We start from the raw sequence: 18,151 nt of genomic DNA, 5'->3' as shown, positions 1-18,151 counted from the left end.
CAATTTGTTTTGGCTGTCCCAGGAAGCAAAATATTCACCAGGCTTGGGGTCATTCCAGTGGGGGTGTTGCCTCAGCTGAGGGCCGAAATGCTAGTGGGCTTGTGTAGAGACAGAGCTGGGAATGGGTTCAGCCAGAAATAACAGAAGACGCATCCAAAGTGGCTTAAGCAAACCGTGTTCATTTATTCTCACATAACAAAAAGTTCAGAGGAAAGCAGTCTGGGGGGTAGTGTAGTTGAGCAATGCCGTAGGGGACCCAGGCCCGTCCCATATTTCTACCCTTCCGTCTCTAGCTTTGTCAGCACCTTTTATTCTCATCCTTGTTGCTTCATGATCTCCAGATGGCGATGGAGCCACTCAGCTACACATCTGCCTTCCAGGCAGAAAGAGGAAGGAAGAAAAAGGTAGTCTTTTTCAAAAATCACCAGTGGACTTCTCCTTTGATTTCAATGGCCAGAACTGCCTTACATTTCATATGGCTTTCCTAGCTGCAAGGAAGGGAGATAGGTATTTGTATACATAGGTTTCAAGCCTTTGTAAGAGAAAAACACAAATAAGAAGTTGATCACTGGTGTTGAGTAAGCCATTCTACAATACCTCTAAAATACCGTCATTCTAAATCAAGGTCTGGTAGCATACAATAAGAAAACTAGAATAATAGTGGTTTAAACACATAAGAGTCTGGATGTAGATAATCTAAGATTGATATGGAGGATCCGCAATCATTAAGATAGCAGATTCCTTCTTTTCCTTCATCTTTGGTGTTAGCTTCCATTCTCATTGTGGTCTCATAAACCAAAGTGGCTGCTGAAGCTCTAGACATCACAGTTTCATTCCAGAAAGCAGGAAGGATGAAGGGGAAGGCGACATAGCACACCCCAGGCAATTGTCTTTTTGAGGAGTCTTCCAATCACTATCTCTCATTATATTTTATTGACTAGTGTTAGAGGAGAAGGTGAAAAATGTTCCCTTTACTGAATAAAAACATGGCTGCTCTACTAAGTAAGAAGATAGTTAGATACTGGGTAGGCAATAAGCGGCTTCTTCCTCCTGGAGTAAATAAGTTTCACCTCAAGTGGCAATTTTGATTTATTTGTAGTGATTTCCTAGAGCACTGTGTGAAGCAAGATTCCGAGGCAATAATCTGGGCTCAGTGGGTAGAGTGCAAGGGTTGACTATGGATCTTGATCATGGTCATGAGAGTTGGGGTATAATGACATGTATATACACATACCTTGAATTTGCTATTCCTGGATAGGTGGGGAATTAAGAAAGAAAAGAACACACATCGTGATGTCACTTTCCTTTGTAGCTCCTGTGCCTACACACAGTGCCTGATATCCTACTGGTTACCGTACAACAACTCGTTGTTGCATGGGCTCTTCTTCCTTGGAAAGAGGCAGAGAGGCTCATTTGCTGGTGACAGGGGTGACAACGTGGAGATCTATTTGTTTGCTAGGGTTGCCATAATAAAGTGCCATGCATGGGGTAGCTTAATAAGAGACATATATTTTCAGGGCACCTGGGTGGCTCTTTCGGTTAAGCGTCCCACTCTTGATTTCAGCTCAGATCATAATCTCCTGAACCATGAAATTGAGCCCCAAGTCAGACTCTTCACTGACAATGAGGAGTCTGCTTAGGATTCTCTCTCTCTCTCCCCCTCCCCTGCCAAAATAAATAAATAAAACTTAAAAAAAAAAAAGGAAGAGATTTATTTTCTCATGGATCTGGAAGTTCAAGGACTGAGATCAAGGTGTCAGCAAGGTTGGTTTCTACTGAGAGCTTTGAAGGAAGAACCTGTTCCAGGCTTTTCTCTTTGGCCTGCGTCTAAATCCTTCTCTTCTTAACAAGAACACCAGTCAGATTAGATTAGGGCCCATCCTAGTGACCTTATTTTAACTTAATGTCCTCTTTAAAGACCCTATCTCCTAATAGAGGTACATCCTGAGGTATTGGGGGTTAGGACTTTCACATATGAATTCTGAGGGGGCTGTTGTCCAAGAAGATGTTTCTTCTCCCTGACTGAACCCTGTTCTGTCTGATGTCAGAGACCACTGCAAAATAGGGATGTGTGCCTGGAGTGGCCACTCCGTATGTGTGCACAGGGAATGCAGTTGGGTACAAACTGGGGGTGCGTGGTACTCGCCTACTCACCTCACCACGATTTCCTTAGTGACTGATGCTGTGGCTATCATTATGCTATCCCCTCTTATTTTCACTTACTAGTTTACTTATGTTGAAATAAGCAGACCTTGCCCTACTAATCATGGGAGTGTTATAAGCACATGACTCTGGCTGGAGCAGTTATAATAGCCTGTTCCCCTGTTCTCAGAGACTGGTTCATGCCTAGTCATGTCGCTCAAGCTAAGCCAACCAGCGCCCTTCCATGGAAGTTTTCAACTACCTCCAGGAAGGGGGAAGTTCTCCTTCCTCGAGGATCGTTAAGCTAGAAGCCTGGAAGCCCAGAGCAGCCTGTGCTTTGTCTCCTGTCTCCCTTGCCATGTGGAGAAATTCCACCTGCAATAAAATGTATGAAGTCAAAACACAGAAAAATGCAGAGACAGAGAGTGAAGTCTCCAGAGCATTTGAGTCCCTGACTGTGGGCGTCCCTAAGACCAGCTCCATTTTACTCCTTCCATGACCGTGTAATCCAGTACATCCCCTAGCTTTGGATGGTGGGGTTGGGTGCCTGTCACTGGCAGTCAAAGAATCCAGATGATCCCCCACTAGACGTAATGCGAACACGTTCAGCAAACTTTCTATCTAATTGGTGGGATAATGAACCACAAGCCAAAAGCTTACATTTCTAGGTTTGTTTCTTTGGAGCCCTTTTAAATTTGTGTTTCCCTAAATTTTAGTGAGCCTATTTAGAGCAGTAGCTAGTCTATAGCTATGGGCCAGTGGTTCTCAGAGGAAAATATTGTGCCTTTCATTGGTAAGATGTTTTAGGGAACAGAAAATGGGATAGTATCAATATTAATTCATACAGGAAACTTATTATGTAAGTGCCATTTAAATATTTCTCTTTAAAGTAACCTTGTGACTTTGAACCTTTTTTTCTTTATAGATGTGGAGTTTCTTCGATGGGCTTCTTAACAGTGTCCAACTCATGACTTCCTTTTTTTGCTTTCAACTATCAGATATTTAACGCAATTAAAAATCATTTACATCTGAGTGCTGGTTATTAGATATGATGGCCAAATTATATTTTGGATAAAGCATCCCGTCTAGATTAACACGCTTCTATCTCTGCTCCAAAAAATATTTGTAAGAAAACCTCGTATTGTGACAAAATATGCAAATTGCATTCTGGGGAGGAGTGACATTGCTAATAGCAGACAATAGTGGCCTGACAAGTCTGTTTTCTCACTTGCCATTGAAGATATGTAGAAACACTTGCCATTGAAGTTTTGTTTGCCCTTTAAGTTAATGAATTGCATGATCTAATAATAACTAATTGTACCTTCCTGCTGTCATAAAGCTCTTAAAGCATTTCACAATCAATTAGCAGCTCAGGGACATCATTATTATTGGCCATTTTGCAATATGAATGGACTCAGAGTTAATACAGAGTAGATTTTACTGCCAAGCAGCTCATGGTGGAGCTAGGCTGCAAGAAAAACAAACAGGCTTTGACATTCGTAAGGAAAGTTTTCAAAGTCTCACCAGCAAGGTTTTTTGGTTCCTTGCTTTTATTTTTCATGTACTGCCTTTCTCATTACTTATGCATTGTCCATTAAATCCAGCACTTGAGCTGAGCTCTGGTGTTTCTTCTTTTCCAAGTTGCCTTGCTGCATTACCGCTCTTGATTAAATAAGCTAAATGTGTGTACCCAACTGAGACAAAGCCCAATACTGCATAATTACCCAGTATATTTGGTTGGCACAGGCCAGCAGGCTGGGTGAATTAGGTCAGAGTGGATTTTAGGTCAAGGTTGTGCTAGAGACCGTCCAAGACTCATGGGCCAAATCTAAACATTGGAAGGCCACCAGCCTCTGGTCCAACCCCTTGAAAGGTTGTTGAATCCCTATATGATTAAGGATTTGCTTTCATTACCTGAAAGATAATGAAATGATATGGTATGGTTTTCCTAGAATCTTCAGATGTGGACACTGCCTGGGACTTTTTTAGTTTACATAATATGTTTGTTTGAATCAAACACAGGCCAGTTTAGATAGCTCTTTGTGGATCCACCTAAGGAAGGTTTTACGGTAGCTTGAAAAACTTTCTATAATTTACTTCTATTCTTTGGAGGCTCTCGACCTGACTAGAAACTGAGTATCTTGTCTTATTGGATAGTTTAATCATAAAGGACCCTAGGAGCCTGGGATGCTCTGTGAGGTGCCCCAAGCTGGGATATACTACTTAGCTTTCTTCTATTGGCCAGTTCCTGCCTTCAAGTGACAAAAAAAGTTGTTTTAGCAACCAGTAACAGTGTGGTAGGCTGAGTAATACCCCCCATCCCCCCACCCCCCCCAAAAGATGTTATTGTCTCAATAGTGGACTTTATGAATGTTACTTATATGGCAAAAAAAAATTTTTTTTAATTAAAAATTGCAGATGTGGTTAGATTAAGGTTCCTGAAATGGGGAGATCCAGGATTATCTGGGGGGCACTAAATGCAATTTGGGTGCTTGTAAGAGGGGAATTTGACACAGATAAGAGAAGGGAATGTGGCCAACAGAGTCAGGGCTTACAGTGATGCAGATACAAGTCAAAGAATGCCAGCGGCCACCAGAAGCTGGAAAGGCAAGGAACACATTCTTGCTGAGCCTTTGGAGGGAGCATGGCTCCACCAACACCTTGATTTTGGACGTCTAGCCTCCAGAACTGGGAGGGAATGAATTTCTGCTGCTGTAAGCCACTTATTTGTGGTAATTTGGTATAAGAGCCCTAAGAAACTAATAGAAACAGGGAGGCAAAATGGTATGAGGGGCAGAGAGGAGGGTTCACAGCTGTGCCAGATCTGACTCACTTGAGGAATGCAACTGTGGTCCAAAACTGGGCTCCAAAAGACAGTCCCAGACAACTTGTTTGCTTAATTGCTAAAGAAATTAAGGTAAGTTTGAGACTGACGGTAGAAGTTTGGGGACTCCCCCAAACTTGGATGATGCCCACACTGCAGGCTGTGCAATCTCTCTGTCTGCTGTTGTGTGTGTGCAAAAACGTTGGATGCTAATGGTCTGTGGAGGCATCTATTTACTTTGACTTTCTTTTATCTCAGCTTCGCCTGGAACTTCATTTTTTTTCCTCAAAATTTTAAAGGTTTTATTCTTTTTTTTCTTTTCAAAGTTTTATTTAAATTTTAGTTAACGTACGGTGCAATATTGGTTTTAGGAGTAGAACCCAGTGATTCATCACTTACATCAACACCCAGTGTTCATCACAAGTGTCCTCCTTCGTGCCCATCCCCCACTAGCCCATCCCCCCCACCCCACCTCCTTCCATCAACCCTTAGTTTGTTCCTGTATTGAAGAGTCTCAATGGAACTTCATTTTGAGCATCGTTTTCTGTTTCACTTACCTTTGTTTTTAGTAGGAGACTTTTTCCAGGATGGCTCCTCAAATGGTACAAGCGAACCATGAAAGTCTTTGTGAAATCCAGCATCTTGGTGGGCCTTTCAGGCAAAAAGGAAAGTCTGGCGATCTGGGGGGTCTGCCTGGTGGGAGTGGACATAGTCTCCTCAGCAGACTGGGGGGGTGTCGGCGCCTGGGAGGCAGCCGGAAGAGTGAGTCTGGGGCTGCGTGGAGAGGATCTGCTCGGCTGTCCCCGGGCTATGCGAGTTTAGATATGAAATAACATGTCTGTGGCGCAGGGGCTCTAACTTCTGACAGAAAGCCCCCCAGGGAAGCATTGGATGTACTGCTCACTATTAAGGGCTGGAAAAAATTCAGTGGAACAGAACAGAGCGATTCTGAGGACAAAATGGCTCAATCAAGTGAAAAGTGATTTCAGAGCTGACATCAGCCTGACATTAGCAACCGGGTTCTTCTTATTATCTGCTTTTGAACCTCAGTGGGAGAACTTGTCTATCTTTGATACTGTAAGCACGATGCTTCATGTTTAAAGATTAAAGCAGCTCCTCGGCTTGTTAGGAAGAAATCACATGGGAATGGGTTTCACAGCCAGAAGCTGGGCTCCCTCAAAAGGATGTCACTGTCTCCCCCTTCCATGAATATCAAAAAAGCCCGTGATTAATTCTTTCCATTAGGAGCCCCATCTCCCACTTCTGCTATGTGTAGGATTGAAACAATATAGTCTGATTACCATTGTGTCCTGTGCAGTTTAGATTGTAATTGCCAAATGTGAAATGTAAGAATTTTTTTTACATCTTGTCACTCCAGATGAGGATATACTTTGGAAGTGGAATTAGAAACAATGCACCGGTAATTAAAGAGTGGTGTCTTCCCTGAGACTAAAACACAGCCCACGGTGCCAAGATTTTGATTGGCAGTATGTAATTAAAAGTTGCTTTAAACGGCTACTAAACATTACCAGCTACGAAAAGGTGGCAGAGAGGAACCATTTTAATATAGGAATTTTTAAAAAGCTAGACACATTTAGAATACGTGTAAAACATCTGATTAAACATTTAAAATTAAATCCCTAGGGCGTACTGAAAGGGTTATATTCTAGTTTCTGCGTTTTTGTTTACATAAAACAATCATTTACTGTACACTGTATTTACCAAAAGTTACCGGTTAATATGTACAAATTTTTAGGGAAATAGGGGAAGTTTTGAGACTACCAAATAATGGTGTTTTAGAAGATAAAATCCAATATGCCTGGATTATCCCTTTTGTTGTTGTATTTGTTTAATATAATTAAAATAATTTAAGATTTTTAATTGTTGATTTCACTGCATATAAATTATATTGCGAGTAAAAGTTTTAATTGTTGGTCAATGTCCGTACAATATTTTGGTGGGGAGGAGGGAGAGGCTAAGGGAAGTCCAAATGCTTCTTCCTGCTCCCTGAGCAACATTTAAGTGAAGGCCCATTTATGTGCAAAAGCATCTGTTACGATGTCACTAGGGAGTTGCCAAAATGCGGAGGAAAGCATTTTATAGACTGGAAAAAAGTAAGTTGATTTAATGTATGTATTTATGAGTTTAGACTAGTCCACACAGTATGTTAGTGGGAGTTTATTTGTTTTTGCTAGAAATCCTTCCCTGGATGGTCAAGCCCAAGGCCCCTTGGTTGTCCATATTTGGTCCCACAAGCTGGGAAAAGGCACGGCTGGAATCAGAGAGCACGCATCCAAGTCCGCCAGGCCCTGCCCTGTCCCTGTAGGTGACTGTGGTGTTCGCCCAATGGCACTTACTGTTAGTTACTCATGTAACCAACTGCGAGCTTCCTGAGTCTTTGCTGCTTTTGGAACTTAGGATAGAGATGGAACTTAACTGACAACAGGTAAATAGGCATAGAAATGCCTGATTGGCATTATTAATCTTCCCTAAAGAGAAACATTAAAATGTCAAGTTGAGAGCATTTGGCAAATCTGAACAGCCAAGAGAAAAAATGTTGCTAAATGAGTTCACAGCCAGTGCCTCGCATCCCGCCTTCCATTATAAATCGCTTTGTGACAATGGAAGGGGTGAAGACCTTTGTTCCCACTCAAGCGATGGAGGCTCTTTGTCAGGCTCTTGGTTCCATCCTGACTCTCAGATCAACTATGGTGACAATTCAGATTATCGTTTGAGAAGGACTCGCTGTCTTTTGCAGCATTAGCAGAACACTTTGTTGTCTCATCAAGCAGCCCACTCACCCATGGCAAAGGCTGGTGGCGCTGGCACGTGTTATGGGGGACAAAGGAAGTGGAAGCTGTGGTCCCTACCTCAGGGAGCACTGCACCTGCCCAAGAGGACTACACCTCACACAGTGCTCGTGCGCCACGGAGAAAGGATGGAAGGAAAAAGGGGGGTGATTTAAAAAAAAAATTTTTTTTTAACGTTTATTTATCTTTGAGACAGAGAGAGACAAAGCATGAACAGGGGAGGGTCAGAGAGAGGGAGACACAGAATCCGAAACAGGCTCCAGGCTCTGAGCTGTCAGCACAGAGCCTGACACGGGGCTCGAACTCACGGACCGTGAGATCATGACCCGAGCTGAAGTTGGCCGCTTAACTGACTGAGCCACCCAGGCGCCCCTGGGGGGGTGATTTTGAAATAAAAACCACTGCTCTCTATGTGATCTTTGTTCACTATTTTTACGTTGAATTAAAAGGAATTTACGAGAGGCTCCATGCTTAATTTTTTACACTAATAAATTCTTAGCCTTTTAAGAAACAACAGTTAATACCTACTGGTGAAGGTTCAGAACATGATACTACCAATATCTGAATACGTATTTTGCTCATAACACAACAAACAAAAGCGTTTCCCTTAAAAAGCTCCTCTTTTACCCACCTTCTCATCCTTATTGCTTATGTTTTTATTTTTTTATTTTTTTAATTTTTTTTAATTTTTTTTTTAACATTTATTTATTTTTGAGAAAGACAGAGAGAGACAGAGCATGAGTCAAGGAAGGGCAGAGAGAGAACGAGACACAGAATCGGAAGCAGGCTCCAGGCTCTGAGCCATCAGCTCAGAGCCCGACGCGGGGCTCGAACTCATGGACCACAAGATCATGACCTGAGCTGAAGTCGGACGCGTAACCGACTGAGCCACCCAGGCACCCCTGTTTTTAGTTTTTTAAATTAAGTTTATTTATTTATTTTGAGAGAAAGAGAGAGTATGAGCAGGGTAGGGGCAGAGAGAGGGGGAAGAGAGAGAATCCCAAGCAGGGCTTGAACTCCCAAGCATCCCTGATGCAGGGCTTGAACTCACAAACTGTGAGCCAAAATCGAGGGGTGGGGAAGCTCAACCGAGCCTCCCAGGTGGCCCTTGTCCTTGTTGTTTATAATGGCAGTAAAATAAAAGTCTTCCCATATCCACAAATCTGCGAGTTTCTGAGGAGAGAAATGAAACAGAAGCTTTCCCACTTCTCCGCAGACCCAGGACGAAGGGGCACAGCCCCGTAGAGATTGCATTTAGTTACACAGCATCGCAAGTGAAGGTTTACTAAACTCCGTTTTCCCCTTTAGTGTTTCCCTAACTTTGCTGAATGTGAAAGGGATTGAACCCCTAGCCAACCCAAGACGAAAAGGAGAGGAACCAAATGCTGACTGAACAGCATTCGATTAAAATTCAAGTCCTTAAGAAATTTTTTGGAAATAATTTCAAATTTACAGAAAAGTGGCAAGAATAGTACAAAAACTCTCATACAGCCTTCACGCTATTCCCTAATCCCTAATGCCCTGACACGGTAGTAACATTTTACCATGTTTGCCCTGTGATTCTCCCTCTTTCCATTTAGTTCGCGTTAGAGGCTTTTTATGAACCTTGGAGGATAAGCAGACATGATGCTTCATTGTTCCTCCATACTTCAATGTATATGTCCTAAAGACAAGGCTATACTATAAACCAGGGTGTAGCCATCAAAATCAGGAAATAAACTCTGACACAGCACTATCGTCTAATTCCCAAGGCTCATTCAAATTTCTCCGAGAGTCCCAATCATGTCCTTTACAGTTGGGATCAAATCCAGGTTCATGTGCTGTATTTCACGGTCACATCTCCTTCGTCTCCTTTAATCCGGCACGTCCCAGGGCTGTGCTGCTACACCAGCTCACTGGGAGAAAAAAAGAAGCCCTGATTTGTAGTGGCTGCTGGTTTTTATGGTGTCAATATTCCCATTCTGGCCAATTTCAAGTTACCAACTTCATGTCACTATCACTGAAGTGTAGAGTCAGGAAGAGATGCGCACAATTGATTTTCTCGAGTGGGTCTGAGCCAATACCAGCTGGCTCTAATATACCACTGGCTTCCTCTGTCTCTCCTTGTATTTTGTGACTATGATGGGGTTTTTTTCAGAGTACAGGCCAGTTACTCTGTCCTTCATTTGGGGTTCGTCTGATACTTCTTCGTGTTTACATTTAGTTTATGCACTTTGCAGCAGGAATACTGCGGAAGTAATGCTGTGCTCTTCTCTGTGCGTCAGATCAAGAGGCACATGATGTTGATTAGCCCATTACTAGAGATGATAAAAGAGTTACCCTATTCTTCTATCATGTGGTAAGATAGTGCCTGACCAAGTTTCTCCACTGTAAAGATAAATAGTATTTTATCCTTTACTTAATAAGCATTTTATGGGGAGATACTTTTTTTAAATTTTTTTCTAAACATTTTTAATGTTTATTTTTGAGAAAGAGAGAGACAGAGTACGAGCAAGGGAGGGGCAGAGAGAGAGGGAGACACAGAATCCGAAGCAGGCTCCAGGCTCTGAGCTGTCAGCACAGAGCCCGATGCGGGGCTCAAACCCACAGACTGCAAGATCTTGACCTGAGCCAAAGTCAGATGCTTAACTGACTGAGCCACCCAGGTGCCCAGGGAGATAGTTTTTTAAATTGCAGTATAGTTGACCGTGGGGTGATATTTTGAGGCTACTTAAATACCTAGTTCCTCCATGAAGTTTTATTTGATAATTTTAGCATTCATTGCTGACCCTTGCCTTGACTGTTCCTATTATGATTGCCAAATGGTGATTCTTTAATTCCGTCAATCCTTTATAATTGTTATTAGTTGTCATTTGACTTTAAGTCAGGTCCTTCCCCTTCCCTCAGTTTCTTTATGTTAGTATGGACTCATGGATCCCTATTTTATTAAGTGATTTATAATTTCTGGCTGTCATTATTTATTTTTATGCCGAAATACTGCATATTTGGCCAGATTAGGCCTCTTCAAGATGGTGCCTATGTTCTGTTGACAGGTTCTCACCACTCTTGGATCAATCTTGGCTTTATGGTACAAACTGTCCCAGGTGCATCTTGTACCTTTACTACATTAGCTCTGGAATCAGCCATTTTCTGAGGAGCCCGGTGAGCAAAGAATGGTATTTAGTAACCAAGATCTGGGTACTAAATATGATCATTCTACTGGAGCTTTATTGCTTCTGGGCCTTCTCAGATACACGTAGAAGACATCTACAGTAAAACCTTACTTTGCAAGCATAATTCGTTCCAGAGACATGCTTGTAATCCAAAGCACTTTTATATCAAAGGGAATTTCCCCATATGAAATAACGGAAACTCAGATGATTCATTCCACGACCCAAAAATATTCGCATAAAAATGATTCTAATACTGCAATATGGTAAAAAATAATGTAGAAAATGTAAGATATAAAGAAAAATAAACAAAGTAACCTGCACTTCCTTTGAAAACCTTCATGGCTGGTGTGAGGGAGAAAAGAGAGAGGAGGGTTATTGTGTAGGAACGACTTTCCCTATCACTAATGGAATCGTTGCTATCTATTGGCTCAATGGAATCTTTCTTTTTGTGCAACTTTAACAAGGAACCTATCCAATGACACTTGCTTTTGCCTCCTTTTGAGGATTTTGTGGAAACGTGACAGTGCATTGATGATCAGTCACAATCCTGCAGTGAGAAAGAGAGAGAGAAGAACCATTGGCTCAGTTGTGATCATGTGATGTTTGGCGTTGCGTACGACTTGTATTGCAAGACATCAGTCATTTATCAAGTTAAACTTTATCAGAAATGCTTGCTTGTCTTTGGAACACTCACAGAACAAGTTACTTGCAATCCAGGTTCTACTGTATATGTACACGCACAAACTCACACATGGGCGCGTGCATGCAAGCATTGTGATGGACACGAAAATGCACCACTCAGGTTCCGCTTCAAGGAAAGACTCGCTGAGAACTTTCTTGCCTAATGTCCCACCTTTCTGGGGGCAGCCAGCCCACTTCTAGTGACTGGTCAAGGGAAGGGTATAAAGCTTGGTCATTTTGGTGCAGTGAGGAACTCTGACAGGCCACGTGTGATCCAGAGTGACTTAGGTCTGCCTTGCAGTTCGATGTCCCCTTGTGCCCAATCTGTTTCCTTCCACATGTTTTGATTTCTAATAAACACACCACACTCAAAAATTCATCTCTCTTTCTCTCTCTGTTTCACACACACACACACACACACACACAGACATCTGCACCTATACTTATAAATATGTGAATCCACACCAATATTTCCAATTCCATCTAATCATCATGGGCTTATTCCAGTCTTTCCTCTCCCACCATCCTTAATATATTTACTTATTCTCTCCATCCTTCCATATGTAAGCAGTTTTCTGACCATGCAGGATGTCTTCCCACACCTGGCCCCATCACCCTGACCATGCTACCCTAATCCTTGGCCCTAGCCCTGCTGACTTCAATGGCTGTTCAGCTGAATCCTCAGCACTGAACAAGAGAAAGGGGAGCCCAATTAATTTCATAAGATAGGAGTTATAAAGATTCATATAAGTAATATATGTTATTTGGTTTGCATATAAATTTCAACAGCATATGATGCTTGTTTCCTTTTTACCAAGGCCTATTAAAAATGAAATGCATATTATAGTTTCATTTCATCTTATGTCAAATAGAGAACGAGTTTTCAGAATCCACATTCTGGAACATATGATAGAAGAGAAATGTCAAGAGAAGGCCTAATTGCTTTAGGAAGTTGCTCTGTAAAAATAGCAATCACTTCCAGCTGAGATAGAAAAGTCTTTGCAGAGGAGGTGAGGTTTGAACTGACTTGTCTAGAATGTATCACATTTGAATAAATGGATCAGAAGTGGATCAGGGAAAGAGAAAGATGAGACATGGAGTCAAGGAACAGGTAGAATGGGTAAGAACAAGGAATATCAGGGGAAAGTGTGTAGATTAATTTGGCAGAGAAAGATTCATGTAGGGAGAAAGAGGAACATAAACCAGGAGAGTTAGCTTGTGGAGGATCCCGTCCATGCTTTAGATTTTATTGTGCAGGTAATGGAGAGTCGCCTTTCATCCTTTGAGTATAGTTATAAAGATTAGTCTAGCAGAACTGGTCAAGATGAGAGAGTTAGGCCATTATTTCGGTGGTTTGGGTGTTGATAATAAAGGCACATGTAGGTGGGTCAGTTAGGGTCCTATCAGGAAGGCAGACCCACTGTGGAATGAGGGTTCACTATAGTAATACACCTCACACTATTGTGAGAGAAGCTATGGAAGTAAGGCCCTGGAAGGAAAGTTAGAAGGTCAGAGAAGAGTCTCTAACTAGGCCTCCTGTTACTGGTATGAGTGGAAAAGTTGGAGCTTCTTGGGGAACCTGGAGGGTAGCTATGTCTAGCTTCCACGGTGGGACCACAAAGGAGAGGTAGTAGAAAAGCCTATGGAAAGTCGTCGCTTCTGTGCATCTCCTGTTTTTCTAAGTATGCAGCCAAACATCTGGTAGTGGGCATGGGCTACTGTTAGTCATCAGGGCCAGCAGTTGGCAAGGAGAGCTAAATGTCAAGTAAGGGAGAGCAGGGACAACCTGGAATGCACCTGCCCCTCTGCATCTCTGTCTGTCGCATCATGGCCACTTCTAACCATGATGACCTTCAGAGAGTAATGGCTGGTAATACACTCTATCTTCCCAAACTTGCATAAATTCTTTGTGTTGCTCTAGGTCCTTGGGAAAGCAGGAGCCAAATAGGACTTGCTATACAAAATACTTAAAAGAATTTTTTTTTAATGTTTATTTTTGAGAGAGAGAGAGAGAGAGAGAGAGAGAACAGTGGGGGAGGGGCAGAGAGAGGGAGACACAGAATCCGAAGAAGGCTCCAGGCTCTGAGCTGTCAGTACAGAGCCCAACGCGGGGCTCCAACTCACGAACTGCGAGATCGTGACCTGAGCCAATGTCGGACGCTCAACCGACTGAGCCATCCAGGTGCCTCACAAGAGACTTTTTAAGGGGAGCATCCGTGAAGGAAAATGGACAGACAACAAGGGTAGTAGGGAGGCTGAAAGAGCCATCAGACCACAGTGCAGGTCTCATCCTGGGTAAAGGGGAGAGAGAAGAAAGGAAGGTTGGGTGGATCATTGCAGCTCTAAGGGAGTTTTTCAAGGCCACTGGGGAGTCCTCAGGCCAAAGTTGCCCATCTGAGGAATGTCCCATCTCCTCGGTATGAGCCTATCTCAGTATTCCTGTCACGCTCAGTCATTGTCTGGACAGTTCATGGAAATTGTGGCCAGGTGTCTATGTGGTGATGGATATCAGAGAGCAGCAGTTGGGGCCAGTTAATTCACTCCCTACATTTGGAGGTGTGAATATGTTGGTTATTTGGAAATCACTCTTATGACCACCATATTCTTCTCTTCATTACCTCTTACCTGGAACCATGTAGGGAAATGGATTAAGTTCTGGCTTAACAAAATCAACACGACACTTACTGCTGCTGTCAGTGACAGCGGGGATGAGCAGAGGACTTGAGAAGCACCCCACAAAGGCACAAAGTGGCAGGGATTGGTGGCTAGATGGATGAAGGGGCAAAATAGATGAGGTCAAACCATGTCTCATCTAGTCTCTGAGGTACATTCGAGAGAAAGAGAGAGGGAAGTTGGAAACGAGACCTGCTCTGGAGGACAGCACACAAATCCAGTTTTAGACCTGATCAGTCCCAGGTCCTGGAGGGACGAGCAGCTGGGAGCACTACACAGGCTCTTGGGAAAAGCTCAGAGAAAAGTCTGGATGGCCACACAGGTGGAAGGATTTCTGGGAGCCACGAGACTAGGTGGATTTTGAGAGACAGATTTAATCCAGGCGTGTGCCCACCGTTGAGGGGCTCGAAGAGGAAAGGCACAGAGGATAGCTCAGAGATAGGAGTTCAGAGGACCATGAATACAGAGTGCCAAGAGCAATGCCGGGATAGGAATAGAGTCTCAGTGAGGGAAACACCGGCGATTTCGATGCTCCACAGAGGCTAGGACATTACCATTAGATTTGGGATCACACAGCCATTTGTGTTTTTTGCATAGTGTGATTTCTAACGAGAGGTAGAGGTGAAGGCAGGGCTCTGGACATTCAGTAATGAGTGGCAGGTTAAAAAAGTGAGGGATGCACCTGTAGGCTAATAGAGCAATTTGACCAGCATCGGGAACGAGAGAAACATTTTCAACCAGAGGTAGACTTGGGTAGAATTATACGCCCAGAAGGAGGAGCCAGTGGAAAAAGAAGAGATTGACATATTAAAACAAACACATTCCTGAAAGAGGTGAAAAAAGGTGGAATCAAGAGCTCAACAGAAGGAGCGGTTAGTGTTAGAAAAAAGACCCATATATTCTTTTCGCAAATACACATTCCCCTTTCCTGTGCCCGGCAGAGGAAATCCTGGCCCCTTCTGCGGAGGTCGTACACATTATCCTCAGACTGATTAGCACCGTACCATTTTTCCCACCAACAATGCCTCATAAGCAAATTGCCTAGTTGCAAACTTAAAAAAAAAAAAGGTTTTTACACAGTTCTGCTTATTAAAACTAACTGCATGGAGCAAATTAATAAAAAGAAATATCTTGCAACTCACTGGAGAAGAATCATCCGTAGATGTCAGGATTCTGGTATTTTATTCCTGCGTTAAATTTAAGGACACGGGGGCTTGTTAAACTGGCTTTTTATTTGGGGATTTGTGGAGTTAGCATATTCTGAATGTCTTCAGGAAGATAATTTAGGTAAGAAAGTTTGTGCATATCTTTCCGTGCAGGTGACAACATTCCAATGAAGTATTTTACAGAGTGCAGAACACAGTCATTAATAACACAACATCCTGAACAGTCATGCATATTTCTTTTTTACAACAAGCATCTTGTTTGGTAATGGCAGGACAGCAGAGTGAATATCCTGCCACATTGAAATTCATGAAGTACAATCCATTTTATGAAATGCACATATAAAGACTTTCTGCTCTACTCTTTCTAAATTGCTGTCTCTATCCTTATAACTTAGGGATTTGGGAAATTCTCTCCTGGTAATAATACTTTAAAATGCATCTCCCCGGCAGTATACCCATTATGTCCATTGAACTACGTAAGAAATTCTTAAAATATAGCCTGCTTTATCTAGAAGGATAATTATCTGTGGAGGATGCCAGGCTTAGAAGGAGCAGGGGAAAAGGACTAATGGTTTGAATGGAGGACCGTCCTGGGACTTAGCATCTTTGTAAGAGCAGCGAGGAGTCCATGCTGTCAAAGTACATCAGGCAAATCAAAAGATTAGAATCCCTCTCCTTTTGTAAAATGAAAGGGAAAAAAAAAAAAGAATAAATGTAGACTCGGCATTGCTCTGGTTCAATTCCTTTCTCTAGGCTGTTCTGTCAAACCTTGTTTATTGAGACTAACTAGGGAGAAGAAACGTCTGATATAGGGAATGTTTCCAAAGAAACCCACTTTTGATACTCCTAATACAGATAGTAGCTCAGACCAGGTGCAGATGTTGCCAAGTGAATGCTTTGGGAGGGCCAGTTGTGGGCCGAGAGCTGACCATGATCCGCAATTAGCTTAGCAATTACGTGTGCAGTGAGTGGATGCTTCTAAACTGTGGTCTTTCAGCACATTGCTTACTTTCCAATCTCCAATATTCTTCTTGTGACTTTGTTTACCCTAGTAAGTAACTTTCCAGAAATAAATTTCAGTCATGTCCCCGTTTCGTGAATTCAAATTTGGTGGGACCTCAATTAGGTAGGATTGATTTGTATGTGTGTTTGAAGCCATTTTATTTTTAACCCAGGAGGGAGGAAAAGAAATGTTAAGTCTTAGGCCACAGTGTCATATAAGTTCCGAGAATGCTTTCAAGGGAAGTGAATTTGAGCATTACATTTTTTTTATTATTATTATTTTAAATTTTAACATTTTTTGAAGATATACTATGTTCTGGGTGCTAGAATTGGGTGATTTCATATTTGAAGCCAGGAGTTCTAAGTCCCAGTCCAGGAATTCTTGTAGTCTGATGTTCTAATCATCTAATTCTTGTACTAAGCAAATGGGCCTCCTTGAAAGAGAAGCTGGGCCTAGCCCTTAGGATAGAAAAGGAGTCAGGGACCACTTAGGTAGCCTCGCCCAACTGAAACAAAGTAGGTGACCCAGAATCAAGGCAAAAACTTTGCCACCCCCACAACAACAGCAACAGCAACAACAACAACAGCAACCACAAGAACAGCAACTCGGAAGCAAAATCAAATACTGCGCAACTAAAACAGATGAACTCAAATCAACAAACTTAAGCTCGTGTATTTTTTTTACGATAGAGTTTCATGACTCTTCACTCGGAATCGATTTACTCTTCTATTGGACACAATTGTAACTTGCTTGAATGACTGGTTTCTTAGCCAGTGGGAGATTAGAAGCAACCTGTTCCATTAGGGAGCTGGTCCTGGCGGCTGTAATTGCTAACAGAAGGAGGAGATAGAATCTACTACGTCTAGCCGACACCTAGACTCAATGCCTGCATGCGGACGATAAAGGGCTCCAAAAGGGGCGCCTGGGTGGCTCAGTCGGTTAGGCGTCCGACTTCGGCTCAGGCCATGATCTCACAGTTCGTGGGTTTGAGCCCCGCGTCGGGCTCTGTGCTGACATCTCGGAGCCTGCTTCGGATTCTGTGTCTTCCCTCTCTCTCTGACCCTCCCCCGTTCATGCTCTGTCTCTCTCTGTCTCAAAAATAAATAAACGTTAAAAAAAAATTAAAAAAAAAAATCCCCAAGTATATTTCTACATTGTAGCACAGAGAAATAGGACTCTGACTAATCAAGCAAAGATTAATTTGTGTCCAATGGACTTATGTTAAGGTGGAGAAAATATCAAAATGTTTTGGAGTAGAGTTTCCACTGCCTTTAAGTTTTATTAATAAGGACAATTGTATTTGAGGCAGAGCCAGAAAAAAAACCCACTGTTTTCTTTTTTTTTATTTCATTCCTTTCATCAATCATTTACGTGTTCATTATTTTTATCCATCCAACAAAATTTGATGCAGCTGAGGTGTTACGAGATGAAGACATCAGGGAAATACTGCCGTGTTAGATGGCCTGATTTCTAATTGATTTTAAATCATTCCTACAAGTCTAGCAACTCTCAAGACCCAAATGAAATGTGGGGAAGTGGGTCTCTGATGAAAGGGAAATGAGGAACTTCAGAGTGTCCGTGAGAACGGAACCACAACCCAAGGCAGTTCTTTTGAGAAACAATCAATTGTGAGTGAATGAATGCTTCTTGCGGTTAATAAGATGTTGTGTGTGCAAACAGAAAAATCATGGAGGCAATAT

The 18,151-nt window shown here is 42.4% G+C and overlaps 1 long non-coding RNA gene across 1 annotated transcript; it reads right to left on the bottom strand.

The window, feature by feature from the left end:
- Positions 1-450: 450 nt before the first annotated feature.
- LOC125938387 (uncharacterized) lies at positions 451-1,657 on the bottom strand. The gene is made up of 2 exons (XR_007462689.1): positions 1,235-1,657; positions 451-488 (listed from the first exon to the last, which is right to left on the bottom strand). It is a non-coding gene; the product is annotated as an uncharacterized LOC125938387 (long non-coding RNA).
- Positions 1,658-18,151: the final 16,494 nt, after the last annotated feature.

This window comes from Panthera uncia, chromosome D1, assembly GCF_023721935.1.
Source record: "Panthera uncia isolate 11264 chromosome D1, Puncia_PCG_1.0, whole genome shotgun sequence".
In the NCBI taxonomy this organism is placed as follows: Eukaryota; Metazoa; Chordata; class Mammalia; order Carnivora; family Felidae; genus Panthera; species Panthera uncia.
Note: the sequence above shows the minus strand (reverse complement) of the source record. Positions and strands in the feature narration are given on the sequence as shown.